The sequence below is a fragment of the Triturus cristatus genome, chromosome 1_2 (assembly GCF_964204655.1).
Source record: "Triturus cristatus chromosome 1_2, aTriCri1.1, whole genome shotgun sequence".
NCBI classification, from domain to species: Eukaryota; Metazoa; Chordata; class Amphibia; order Caudata; family Salamandridae; genus Triturus; species Triturus cristatus.
In genome coordinates this window covers 1,123,611,156-1,123,625,754 of record NC_140580.1, presented here as the reverse complement: position 1 = coordinate 1,123,625,754, position 14,599 = coordinate 1,123,611,156, and positions in this window count along the sequence as shown.

Genomic DNA, 14,599 nt, shown 5'->3' with positions numbered 1-14,599 from the left:
ATAGGCGCATTGCCACCAATTCCCGCAACTGCCTCCTTCCAAACTGGAGGAACCTCTCTCATAGGGTAATTTTTCGACGTCAGTTTAACCGACGGATCGAATCAAGAAAAATCTGAGAAAACAATAAGGATCTATAAGAGATAAGTGTCCTTACAGCTTCTTCAACTTTGGAACCTACAATAAGTCCTTTTTCAAAATCAGCTTGAACATCTAACAGATCTTATGAGATCGGACTCAAACTCACATCTTCCCATTCTTTAATGAGAATGTCGCACATTACATTAAAAACATATCTCTGCGTAGGCGCATTCCATTGCAAAAAGGTAGGCATAATATCAAGCACACTATATTGTGGACCCTTCTTGATCCTTCTTCGTGCAAGAGAGTCTAGCTTCTCTCGTTCCTCAAAATCTGGAAACTGACTACGAGATTGTCTTCGAGCAAAAGCTGGAGACACATTAAAAGCTCCAAAGAAAGGAGATAGAATACTAGTGACAGAATCTGTGAGACGCTTACGCACAGACGGTGAATTAGACATTAGAACTGGAGACAGAGTATTAGGAGAACTAACAGGAGAAGAACTGGAGATTGCAGGAGGAGCAGAAGGCAAAGGAGAGCTAAGATCAGGAGATGAAGGCAAAGAAGTTGAGACAAATGGTAAAACCGGCAAGGGCGGTAATCCTGGAGGAGGCAAATGCTGAAGAGCCAGAACCGGCGGAGGTACCACTAGCAGCTGAGCAGGCTGTAACAGCTGAGGTACATTGGCATTTTGCGCATAGGGTGGAGGCAACCTTAATAAATGAGACATTAGGGGATCCTCTTCTATATCTTTCTTATTATCAGAAGGAGAAACAGGCAACACCGGATAGAAATTTCAGTCGTATTGTCAATTTCATCATTTTTGAACTGTTGGGCAGCCTGTATAATTGTCATACCCTGTGCTTTCCTATCTCGTTTTGCTTGTTTAATTTCTTTCTGTTTAGCTTCCTTACGCCAAAGGCGGAAAGAGTCAAACATTGCCGGCCGGGCTTTTCCTTTGAATAAAACTGCTTCCAAATTGTCTAGCACATCAGGGTCAAAACTACAGTTTTCTGCCCATTTGAGAACACCATCTTTCTTCGTGTATCGAGTCAATGTCTCGTTAAAGGCAATGGGGCCGATACCATGTTTCGAATAGAGCTCATATGTGGGAGTTCCAACCGAAGGAATCGGACAAGAGTCCTCAAGTCGGGAGTACCTATTACAACCAAGACAACAAATTCTTCCAAACTTAGTCAGACCAGGCATCTCGAGATGTCTCCGGACTGTTCACAAACTTCAAGGGAGTAAAACTCAGTTTACGCAGCACAAATGCACTTACCCTCGGCTTTAGCCTTTGCAAACACTAAATCTAAGAAACCTAAGGACATCAAACAAAGAACCAAATTGTGGGCGCGACCCACGAAAATACTTAACTAAGGACGTCTTCTTCCACCAACAGAGGCCCGTCTATCATCTCGCCTTACCATACATCATCAAAGGAATGGGCCAAAGCAGGGCGGCAGTCAGGGCAGCGGTCGTCAGTAGCCGTCAGGAAGGAGTAATCGTGCTGCAAAAGACCTTCGGACCACTTTCGACATACAGGGGTCGCTTAGTGTTGCTCGCGAACCCTCCAGAATTTTCTTGTGGGGTTCCTCACGACCTTCGAGCAGAACCGGTACCACTGAAGCCGCCCCACATTGGGCGCCAATTGAAGAACCAGTACCTTTTGGACCTGGCGGCGCAGGGTACGCCCTCTGTCTCCGGAGTTCACCTGCTTCGCTACACAGAGACACGGGACACTCTGTCGGCGTTAGAAGATTGGATTTATTTAGCTGCAGCTAGTACAGTTATCCTAGAAGTACACAAAGTAGGTTCTCAGGAGACTGCCACTTCACTCTGTGGCGCATCAGATTAAATACTATACAATACATAATTATTAACGTTATACACTCTCAAAGCATATAAGGAAAGAGCCAATAGGGAAAGTTGAAAAACAAAGCGGAACCAATAAGAAAGGTTCGAAAACAGAAATATCAGATGACTCGAAGAGACCTCTCCTCCAACTGTGTTTGTCACCCCACCCTCGAACTAATTCATTAACAGATTATAACTAACTTGCAGGTGGTGAGATACGTTTGTGTGTATTGGAGGACAGTCGTGACACGAGAGAATGCTAGCAGGAGACAGTGAAGGCCATTTGATAAGATATGATCAGGAAAGAATAGTGTGAGCCTACAGATAGTTGAAACAGGCATTAGGAAAGCCAGACAAGGATTAGTGTACTCGGCTAGTTCTAACACCAGCTTCGCAAATAAAGGCCGAGGACGTATTTTGACACCGGGCTACAGGAAAAGCAGAATAGACTTCGTTCGCCGTGCTGCCTGAGTGATGGCAACACAAAATGGCGGCGGGTCACAAAATGGCGGATCGATTCGATCGTGATCGAAAATCGAAGTTCCTCAGTTCAAAAAAAGAAATAATTGGGTCCCGCAATCATTAAAAACATGCTATGTAACGTCTTACAGGATCCTTCAAGTACCTCAATTTCACAGCAAGTGCTAAAGACAAGCTACATAATAACAAGTACACTAGTCTAAAAGTAGTTGCAAATGTAACAACACAGGTTTGCCTTTAGTAAAGTGCTTCTCTTTCAAGAAAGGAATAACACATTTTTTATGCAAATCCAAAACATTATAAATAGGCTGTGCGGTTTTAGGTTTAAACCTATAATAACTGATAAACCCCCACTGAAGGAGAAATAGACCTCACCAGTGAAAACATATAAACACTGAAAGAATACCTGCACAACCACAAACTGAATGCCATTCAAAGAAAGGAAAAAGCGAGTGAGAGAGTTATTTTTCTTTCTTCCTGAAGGGACCAATACAATGTAACATAATTATACAAGCTAGCAGTAAGAATGACTGGGCTAACATTATTCTGCTTGAGTTTTGTTGTTTAGGGATGCCACTAAAATATTGTTTCTTCTTCCTTTTGCTTTTTTCAGTTTTATGGTCTTTGGTCTAAAGATGCATGGTTTATAAGCATGTTTTAGGTTTTGTTTAATTATTTTATAAACTGTAGAGAATCAGGAAATATCAAAATCATTTTTGTTATTTTGGCTGAGTTTGATTCTTTATTGATCAGTAAAATAGCTGGTTTCATAAGAATCTTTCCTAATATGTGTCATCACATTTACCCACAGAGAATTAGGTAAAAATACTTAATACATCAGCACCCAGTTTCTAGTGAGTCAGTATTGATAGTAGGTGAATTTCCAACACCTCAGGCTTTAAACATTCAATGCAAGGTGTAGTGACAAGTATATGTGAAATGAGCACTATCACCAAGCATCTGGGATAGTGGTGAAAACACGACACCAGACTTTTGAAAAACATGGAACGCAGTGTCACTTGGAATGCTCTGCAAAAAAGGTTCTTTCCAAGTTCAACAAAGATTGGAGTGATATTATTGGTATTTGCAGTAATTCAGCTACGTATATGAAAAAGTTTAGAAATGATCTGTCAAAATTGATACCTGAGCTGAAGTGCTTCCCTGTAAGAGATCCTCGCCACTTGCTAAATGGTTTGCTGAAAACTTCTTTACAATCTACAGTGGACCGGTATTGGCATGAAAGCTTTGTCAGTGGCCAGAGTTAAATTGTGTACTGGCTGTTTTGGAGTTGCCCATCTCAAGTGCCAATGTTGAGAGGGCATTTTCACAGAAGTTTACATGAGAAGGAAAGAGAGTGTGCACATGACCAAGGACTCACTGAAGAAGTATTGTATGGTGTACTACAATAAGTTTAATTTGCAAAAATCGATTTGGACCTCACATACACTATACGTACACTGTCTATATACCATGCGCTATCAGCGCAGAAGTCACGCAATAATAAAAGCAACACATTCCATAAACACCTGAAAACACTGATTCTGTAGTCTTTAATGGTTCAAAAATGTATAACCACTGTTTTTTGAAGGTATTGAAATCACTTGAAAACACTGAAAAAACCCCACCAGAATTTACCAAAAATAGAAACTGAAAACAGGAAAGCCTAATTATAAAGTACAAAGTGTCCGGGAAACATTCCCTATAGCAATCTACGGGACCGCAAGTAAATGATGAATCAAATTAAGTCGAAATCTGGTTAGTAGGAAGCTTTGGTGCAGAGAAAGCCCTTCATTTAACCCCTTCTGTGCCCATGACGAGCTGGACTCGTCATGGAGCACAGTCGCGCTGTGCCCATGACGAGTCCAGCTCGTCATGAGGCATTCCCTGGGGAATCCCTCTGGTGCGGGCACCAGAGGGATTCCCTTTTACTGAAAATAGCCTCGGGTGCTGGGGAAGAGCTTCCCCAGCTCCCGAGGCCCCCCCCCTGCTTTCAGTGTAATGACGATCGGCGCACACGTCGCGCCGACGTCATTACACTGAAACTGAAATGAGCCAAAAGGTTCATTTCAGTTTCACTTTGTACGTGCTCAGGGGGCTATCTCAGCCCCCTGAGCACGTGGAAAGACAGGAGAGGTATCGTTGGAAAGGGGAGAATCTCCCCTTTCCAATGGCACCCCTCCCCACAGGAGGGCGATCCCCAAGCAGGGATCCACCCACTAGACACCAGGGAGGGGGGAGCGGCTCCTTGGGCAAGGGCCTTTGCTCCCCCCAAATAATTTTGGCATAATTGAGTCTTTTTGCCCCCCTGGGGGGGCAGATGGGGGCAGTAGCCCACTAGACACCAGGGAATTAAAATTAAAAAAAAGGGGTGGGAGCTGCCCAAAACGGGCAGGCCCATGCCCATACCCCACCCCCCCAATTATCACTGTCTTTCTGCTCCCCCCGGGGGCAGATGGGGCATTGGCCCCTAATCTGCTCCTTCGGGGGGGAGGGGGGGGCAGAAAGCCCACTATACACCAGGGATTTGTTTTCAGTTTTTTTTAGGGTGGGGGCTGCCCGAAATGGGCACGCCAATGCCCCCACCCACCACCATTACAGATGGGGCATTGGCCCCCAATCTGCCCCCCCTGAGGGGCAAAAAGACCACTAGACACCAGGGAATTAAAAAAAAAAAAAAATAGAGGTGGGGGCTGCCCAAAACGGGCAGGCCCATGCCCCCACCGCACCCCCCAATTATTACAGTCTTTCTGCTCCCCGGGGGGAAGATGGGGCATTGGCCCCTAATCTGTCCCTTCGGGGGGGGGCAGAAAGCCCACTAAACACCATGGATTTTTTTTGCGCAATTGTTTTTAGGGTGTGGGCTGCCTGAAACGGGCACGCCAATGCCCCCACCCTCCCTCCCACAAAAATGACAGTCATTCTGCCCCCTAGGAGGCAGATGGGAGCTGTAGCCCCCAATCTGCCCCCCCCGGGGGCGCAGAATGCCCACTAGAAACCATGGATTTTTTTGTTTTATTAGTGTAGGGGTAGGGGCTCCCCAAAATGGGCATGACAATACCCCACCCCACCCCCAGAGAAATTCCAGTCTTTCTGCCCCCCCCACGGGAGGGCAGATGGTGGCAGTGGCCCCTGATCTGCCCCCTGGGGGGGCAGAAAGCCCACTAGGCGCCAGCGAGTACACAGGCTTTTTTTATGCGTGGGGGTGGGGGCTGCCCAAAATGGTCATACCAATGCCCCCACCCCCACAAAAAATAGCCAAAGTCTTTCTGCCCCTTTAGGGGCATATCAGGATGATATGTGGGGAAAATGTGTTTTTTTTTGCTAATTTTTTAGGTTTGCAAGGGATTCTGGGTAGCAGAACCTGGTGGGAGGCAGTCAAGTCACCCCATCCTGGATTCCCCTGGGTGTCTAGTTTTAAAAAATGTATAGGTTTGCTAGGTTTCCCTAGGTGCCGGCAGAGCTATGGTTCAAAAACTACAGCTAGGCACTTTGCCAAAAAAGGGTCATTTTTCGCTACGAATTTGAGGTGTGCCCACCTTACGTTTTGCGCCGTTTCCTGTCGCGGGCACTAGGCTGACCCACACAAGTGAGGTACCATTTTTCTCAGAAGACTTTGGGGAACGCGGAGTGGGTGGAAATTTGTGGATCCACGCTGATTCCAGAACTTTCCACCAGAGAAATGTGGGAAAAAGGTGTTTTTTTGGGCAATGTTTTAGGTTTGCAAAGGATTCTGGGTAACAGAACCTGGTGGGAGGCAATCAAGTCACCCCATCCTGGATTCCCCTGGGTGTCTAGTTTTCTAAAATGTATAGATTTGCTAGGTTTCCCTAGGTGCCGGCAGAGCTAGGGTTAGAAAACTACAGCTAGGCACTTTGCTAAAAAAGGGTAATTTTGCATTGTGAAAATGGGGTGTGTTCACGTTGGGTTTTGAGCCATTTCCTGTTGTGGGCACTATGCCTACCCCTACAAGTGAGGTACCATTGTTATCGGGAGACTTAGGGTAATTCAGATTTGTAAAGGAACTGTTATTACCTATTAACTTTGGATGCATTTCTGCCTTCCAAATGAAAGACATTGTGTAAAAAAGAAGTCATTCTAAAAAATGACTGATAATTCTCATGCTAGTATGAGTATCCCAATTTTGGATATATGCAAATATCTACTGTTTCTAAACTCTATATTTTGTTCCCATTTCAGAAATACATAGGTGTCTTTCATACCGATTTTTCCATGTACACATTTTTACAGAATAATTACTATATACCCGGTACATAATAAAAAACCATTGCAAGTTGCTGCTCAGTTTTTGGCTCTGTGTTCGTCGGGTTCTTGGTGAACCTACAAGTCCTATATATCCCCACAACCAGTAATGTCCAGCGGATGTAACGGTATATTGCTTTCAAAGAGCTGTCAAAATTAGAAGAAGTTACAGGTGAAAACGTTGACACAAAAGGCACTTTTTTTCAACAAATCTTCAATTTATCCTATATTTAACTGTTAGTATCTATAAAGAAACCTTGATGGATCTACACAAATGACCCCTTGCTGTATTCAGAATTTTGTCTACTTCCCTAAAATGTATAGCTTTCCAGGATCCATTATTGCTTTTGTACCCATTTCTACCATTAACTGGAAGGAGGTTGAAAGCACAAAAAATAGCAAAAATAGGCTATGTCCCAGAAAAATGCCAAAACTGTGTAAAACATTTTGGGTTTCTGACAAAAGTCTGGTATCCCCTAAAAGCTGGGAAAATTGTTATTTCAGCCCCACAAACCCTTTTTTGACAACATTTGCAGGGAAAAACCCAGATGCTTTCATTTGCAGCCCGTTTTTCCCATTTTCCCCCCCAAAAACTAAATTTTGCTGTATTTTGGCTCATTTCTGTGACCCCTCCAGGGGAATCCACAAACCCTGAGTACCTTCAGAATCCCCATGATGTTGGAAGAAAAGGACGCAAATTTGGCGTGGATATCTTATGTGGTCAAAAAGTTACAGGGGCCTCAGCGCGCACTACCCCAAATAGCCAAAAAAGGGCGTGGCACAGGAGGGGGAAAAGGCCTGGCAGCGAAGGGGTTAAATAAGATTCAAGAGTGGGTGAGGTTTTCAGGATAAAGTGGTATCACACAAACAATTTAGTCAATTCCCAATTTTCTCTATTAGCCTATGAAAGATCCATAAATGCTTTTTTTGGTCCAAACAGGTCAGCCTTCACAAGCTTTTCTCGGTTATCAAAAACCTCAGGATGCCCCAGTTCCGTAATAGATCTTTTAACAAAGGAAAACCATGGGATTCTCTTGGCCCCGTCTAAAGAAAGATAGTCTTTTATTAGCAAGTGATTAAGTTCAGCTTCTGGTTTAAGCCAAACTGAGATCCAAGGCAAAGGAGGTCACCTTTTCAATACATCAGTCAGAAAAGCCACACCCAACTCTTCATGAACAACAAACAAAGCAGAGCTATTAGGGAGAGATAGCAACCTCCTCAAAAACTGATTCTTCACAGTTCAGAGGGAAGAAACATTAGCGTATCCCCAAATGTTGTTTCCGAAGGAGGCTGTACAGACACATATCACCTTATAAATCTTTAAAGTCACCTCTAAGAGCCTACTGCTATGTCTATTAGCAAAGTTCAAGGTGGAAGTAATTGATTTCATAAAAAGCAGCACTCTAGATGATAAAAGTGGGGTCCAGCTACTAAACAAATCAAATCCCCCCAAATAAGGAAACAAGTCAACCTTGCTAATTATAATATCTTTGACCTTAAAGACACAGGATTTGGTAATCCTTTGCCCTATCATTTAAATTAGTGCTAAGGTCCTAGGAATCCATGAAAGCCACAAATAATTCAAGTAGACTTTGGCGGCAAATGCCTCTTTCCTGTCTGATCAACTGTGTCCAATGGAGACAAGAGCCATAAAAGCCACACAAGCCACCTGAACTGGCCCATCCAGAAATCTCAGGAGAGGAAAACAACTTTATTGTCCCACACCTAACGCTAGACCTAATCCTAACCCAAATCGTTAACATTATCCAAAATCTGAGGCTAACTCTGCATATAACCACATTCCATACTCCCTTATTTTGAATCAAATGCTAGGCCAGACCCTAGCTATAGCACACAACCATACCCTAACCTTAGCCCAAATTGTTAGCATTATCCAAAATCTAAGCCTAACTCTACATATAACCATACTCCCTTTCCTGCATCCAATGCTAGGCCAGACCCTAAGGATTACACACAACCTTATCCTAAGCTGAACCCAAGTCATACCTTGTCCATATCCCTATTGCTAACTCTAAACCTTAACGTAGCGTTCACAAAGTGGCCTCATTTAGGGTTTGACCGGCCAGCCACACAGCTACCTCTGTTGGTCCAGCTGTGGCCATGTTATGTAGGGTTTGGTGCTGTGTGTGAAATGTTCTAAACCTGTGGCTCGCGTGCCCCATCAAACTCATGGTTACCCCATTTAGAGTTAGGAGAACTTCTGGGGGGGGGGGGCAATAGCTAACTCCGGTGATCCAAACCCTTTACCTGACAACCTATTCATGGCTGGGCCGCCAGGTCACAGTGATGGTTGCCCCGCCCTATTTAGGGCAGGGCAACCACCATTAGAATTCCCTACCTAGCACCGGCATGTAAGGCTAACTCAAGTAATGGCCCTGAGATGAGAGGAGAAGATTGCCTGTGCCTCAGGGCCAGTGTTTTTTGCTTCTAAAGAACAATCTCCTGTTTTGGAAGTTTAGTCTTACTTGCCAAAAAGCATTGCTGAGCAGGCTTCACCACCATGTCAACTCTTTACTTTCAGAGCAACGGTGGTTCCCCGACGGCTTAGAGATCACTGCCAGGAAGGCAGGAACAAACATTTATGTGTTACGGGCTGGAGGGCGGCACCAAGTCCTAGATAGAGCCTTTAGTCTTGTACTCCCCGAATTTGTCGAGGTAGTGATTTTAGTAGTGGTATTTTAGCTGCGGTATTTTCAGTTGGTGTATCCACATTAGTGCTATTTTCAATGGTTGCATGCAGTGATGCAGATTTTCAATGGTTCCATGCAGCGATGCAGATTTTCAATGGTTGCATGCAGTGATGCAGATTTTCAATGGTTCCATGCAGCGATGCAGATTTTCAATGGTTGCATGCAGCGATGCATATTTTCAATGGTTGCATGCAGCGATGCATATTTTCACAGGTTGCATGCAGCGATGCATATTTTCAATGGTTGCATGCAGCGATGCATATTTTCAATGGGTGCATGCAGCGATGCAGATTTTCAATGGTTGCATGCAGCGATGTATATTTTCAATGGTTGCATGCATCGATTGAGATTTTCAATGGTTGCATGCATCGATGCAGATTTTCAATGGTTGCATGCATCGATGCAGATTTTCAATGGTTGCATGCATCGATGCAGATTTTCAATGGGTGCATACAGCGATGCAGATTTTCAATGGTTGCATGCAGCGATGCATATTTTCAATGGTTGCATGCAGTGATGCAGTCCTCTCGTTGTGATTGCGCATCAATGTAGCAGATGCTCAGCAGCTGGGACCTGCAAAGTATTTACGGTGATGCTACAGTGGTAGTCCTCGGGGTGTAGAACTCCCTCCAGAAACCTAGTATTTTCCACTACCATCCAACTCTAAAGCGGGCCCTTCCACTGCTCGCGAGTGCAGGGAGACTGATGTGTGTTGATATAGGTAGATCAGTTCATTCTGAGAGTTCCCCAAGCAGCTCCTTCGCATCCAGCAGCACCGCCTGGGATCAGCAGCGACAGGCCTTGCAGCAGAGCAGTCCGCAGATGAACCTAAGCTCTGCCATCTTGTACATCACATGTCAGCCATGCTATAATTAAGATCTATAAACTCGCTGCATTCATCCCTTTTATTCCAAACATCAATTGCCAATGCTGGAGTCAAATCGCTCGCTCAACAGTCAGTCAGCTGGCACTAGAGTGAGGAGAATAGAAGATGGAGGATAATAAGGTACTTAGGAAGACAAGTTAATGAAACCTTTTGTGCCAATGTGGAGGCAAGGAAAGGGACTTTATGATGGTTAACTGAGGGGCCTGCTGATTCTGCTCCTGCAGAATAGGGCGAACAGCATGAAAATAAGAATTCTGTAACAGGCTCTATTATGGCAGCGCTCCCTGTGTGCTGCTGCTGGTTCTGTGTATGTGAGTGTGTGTGTGTGTGTGTGTGTGTGTTTGCCTCAGCTTGTGTATATATGTCTGGGTGTTTTTTTCTCTATGCCTTTGTGTGTGCTCGTGTATGTGAGCTTGTGTGTATGTGTCTCAACTTGTGTATATATGTCTGGGTGTTTGTGTCTATGCCTTTGTGTGTGCTCGTGTATGTGAGCGTGTGTGTGTTGTGTGTGCATGTATGTCTCTGTGGCATGTGTGTGTCTCCGCATGTGTGTGAGTGTGTATACCGGGCATGTAATCATATGCCTTTCTGTGCATGTCTGTGTGTGTGAATACATAGGTGTGTGAATGTGTGTGTACACCTTGGCGAGTTTCGTACATGTTTATGTGTGTATGTGTTTGTGTATGGGTGCATGTGTGTATGGCCATGACTTTCTATATGCATGTGTGGCTGTGCATATGTGTGTGTTTGGTGCATGTGTTTGTGTTTGTGTCTGTACTTGGAGAAAAATGCCAGATAATTCTGTACATGTGGATTGTAGTCCAGAAAGCACCACAACTCACGTGTATGTTCCCATTTTCAGGTATGCATCGTAAAACATGTCAACCTGCAGCTTGATGTAACATTAGATCATCTGAGAGATGGTCTCACCGTGGTAGCAGAGCCAGAAGCTCCCCCATGAAGGTTCAATGACGCTGGGGGATCTGTGTTCCTCTACCATCCATCTATTTCCTGCCCTCCAGCTCACTAGGATTGGCTGCCGGCTACAGGTAGTGGCACATCAGGGGCTGCCGCAAGACACTTGAGGACATCTGTTGAAGCTCATTGGGGTTTCATGGTTCATCACGGGATGGAGGCGAGGCGCACTGCTGAGGATCTCCTGGGGACGCCCGAATCCCTGTGCTGGTGGTTACATTTTGTCCTCTGGTGCCAGTTATCCTTCCACCAGCTGGTGATGAGACTCTGCTTCTGCGCTCTGTAGTGTTTATTGTAGGATGTGCACCAGACTTGCGAGATGGACCTGGCATGCTGATACAGAGGAGCCTCCTTGTGAGTCTGCTGTGTGACCTTTATGCAGTTCTGGGTTTTAGAGCTGCCTGCATTTGAAGGAGGTACCTATATTCTGCATCAGACCATTTGAACAACTAGAAAGCTAAAACGTGAAGACTTAAAGGAAAGGTCGGCACCCATATCAGAGGGAAAAATGGTCTCCTGCCCATAAAAGGTAACCAATCTCTTGAGCTCGCCTACTCCTGCTTTTCCACCACCTTCTCCTTCGTTCAGTACTTCCTGGTTCCAGCCTCTCCTCAGATCTTGTTTTGTCTCCTTGAAATCCCCTGACTGAAATTGGAACATTAAAAAAAGCAGTACCTTTCATCATTATATGCAATGAACGGTTGTATGAGGGAACCATGCATGCCTTTACTACGCATGCCTTTACAACGCGGGCAGTACAATGAACGCATCATTACCATGTGTTTCTTTAACAACTTGCCTTAGGGGAGCGCTTGACTTTGAAATAGTATAATTTACTATTCCAACTCCAGTCTGTGTAACAGTAGGGAAGGTGTTGGACTTAAAATCCAAAATTAGTCCAACAACGCTTTCCCTAAAGCAAGTCTTTGTAATGAGTTGTATGCTGAAGGAATGCGTGGTAATGGCGCGTTCGTTGTGGTGCCTGGGTTGTGAAGGCACTGCATGGTTTTGACTGCATGGTAAAGGGGGTTTCTGGCCATGAGCTGCCTGGAAATGTCCGCTGCTGAGACAGGACTCGACTGGGCTCCTTGCATGGGCTTTCCTCACCCCTGACAGCATGGATGGCATGTGAGCCTGGGCAGGACTGGGGAACACTCCAAGGTGATGGCAGGTCTTGGTAAAAAGGGGCAGATTCGATGCCTGGACGCCACTTCAAGCTGTTTTTGGCCTTCTCTTGTCTATACTATGAATCTGCCTTTCTAACTCCACCGTCTACTTATACCTCAGAAATTCGTCACTCATCTACATGGGAATGACTATGAGGTTTAGTAAAAATATGCTCAGGTGTGAAGTTTGTTACATGTGTGAGGTGCTGGCATCTCAATTTGTTTAAACTGTTCTAACTGTGTCCACCACTGTTGTTATGAAATAAAATCTATGAAACTTTACATTTATTAACTGTTTGTGTGTATTAGTAATTGTTCTTATGTAAAGCACTCAGATAACCAAATGGGTCGTGCGCACTATACACAAGTGGAAATAAATAAACAAAGAAAACACCACTCACAACCAATACTTTGATTATTCTTATTCACATAAGTGTGGATATAACCGGCTAATCGCTTATCCTTAAGAACCTTGGCAGTCAGATTGAATTCTGGAATTTCATTTGGCCATATTTCTGCGACATTCATGACTTTGGTTCATTCACTTGTTGAGCCCTAAGTGTCTTTGTTTATGTTAAATTACTTCAAAAGAACCACCTGCTTCATATGAAACATATAAAACATGAAAAGAAGCTTCTTGATTTGTTCTTGACATGCGGGTTCTGACGGAGTTTTAAAATGCTGCATATATACAGCACTGCTAATGTATTGTTCTTCTCACCTACAAGTTGTGTGTCACCCAACCCTGCATCCATCCCACACACCATCTACATCATCCATTAACCCCATCTATGCAGCCATCCTCTACATCTCTTAGGTCCATACACCCATTCATTCACCTATGAATCAGAATCTCTGTTAATTGTCATCCTTCCCTCTCCGTTTTTTCAAAATCAATTTGTCCATCTATCTATCCATCCATCCGTCCATATGTCCAACACATCCATTCGTCCATCCATCCATGCATCCATCCGTCCATTCATCTATCTGTCCGTTCGTCTGATCCATCCATCCATCTATCCATCCATCCTTGTATCTATCTGTCTGTCCATTTGTCTGATCCATCCTTGCATCTATCTGTCCTTTTGTTCGTCTGCTCCATCCATCCACCTATCCATCTATCTTTTCACCAGTCCACCCATCCATCCATTCGCCCATCCATCCGTCCATCCATCCATCCGTCCATCTCTCTGTCCGTTTGTCTGATCCATCCACCCTTGCATCCATCTGTCCATTCATTTGTCTGATCCATCCATCCATTCATCCTTCCACCCGTCCATCCATCCATGCATCCATTCGTCCGTCCGTCCGTTCTTCTGATCCATCCATCCATGCATCTGTCCATCCATCCATCCATTCATCCATCCATCCATCTATCCGAGTGTTTTTTCTAATCCATCCATTCATCCATGCATACTAGCATCCATCCGTATGTTTACCTGATCCATCCATCCGTGCATCCATCCATCCATCTTTGCATCCATCTGTCCGTCTGTTGGTCTAATCCATCCATCCATCCATGCACTTTGCATCTATCCATCCGACCTTCCATCCCTCCGTCCGTCTGTCCATAGTAGCCAATGGATGCGCACACTGTATTCTCTTCCGTTTTCCCTCTCCACGTCACGTTAGTTGTGCTCTCCTCCTGCCAGAAGCGCACAGAGTCCTCTATAAACCTTCCCAGCGTTACCCCTTCATAACCTCGTGATTTAAAACACTCTCCACAAGTGGAGTGCTGCTTTATTTTGCACTAAATGTTACATTTTATAGAGCCTCCCTAGCAGGGGCGAAGGAAGCTGTAAATCTATCAAATAAAACACAGAAGCAATGAATAGGAGGCCGGATAGAGAGGGTCTGTTGTGTGCCTGAACGCGGCCCTGCTCCGCTCAGGAGGCTGCTGCAATGAAGTGGGCAGCGTGTGCCCCCTCCCCAGCGTGTGCCCCCTCCCCCACTCCCCAGCGTGTGCTCCCTGCCCAGCTCCTAGTATGTGGCCCCTTCCCCACTCCCAGTGTACCCCCGTTCTCCACAGAGCCAAGAATCAGCTCCTCTTCACGATGCTTAATACAAAGCAGGGGTGTTTTAAAGCTGTAATCATAGAACCCTGGCGGTGGATGCTGTGCACTACAGAAGGAAGGAATACGATGCTAGACTGGTCAGATCCGCCCTCCTGGGCACTAACCGGGTAA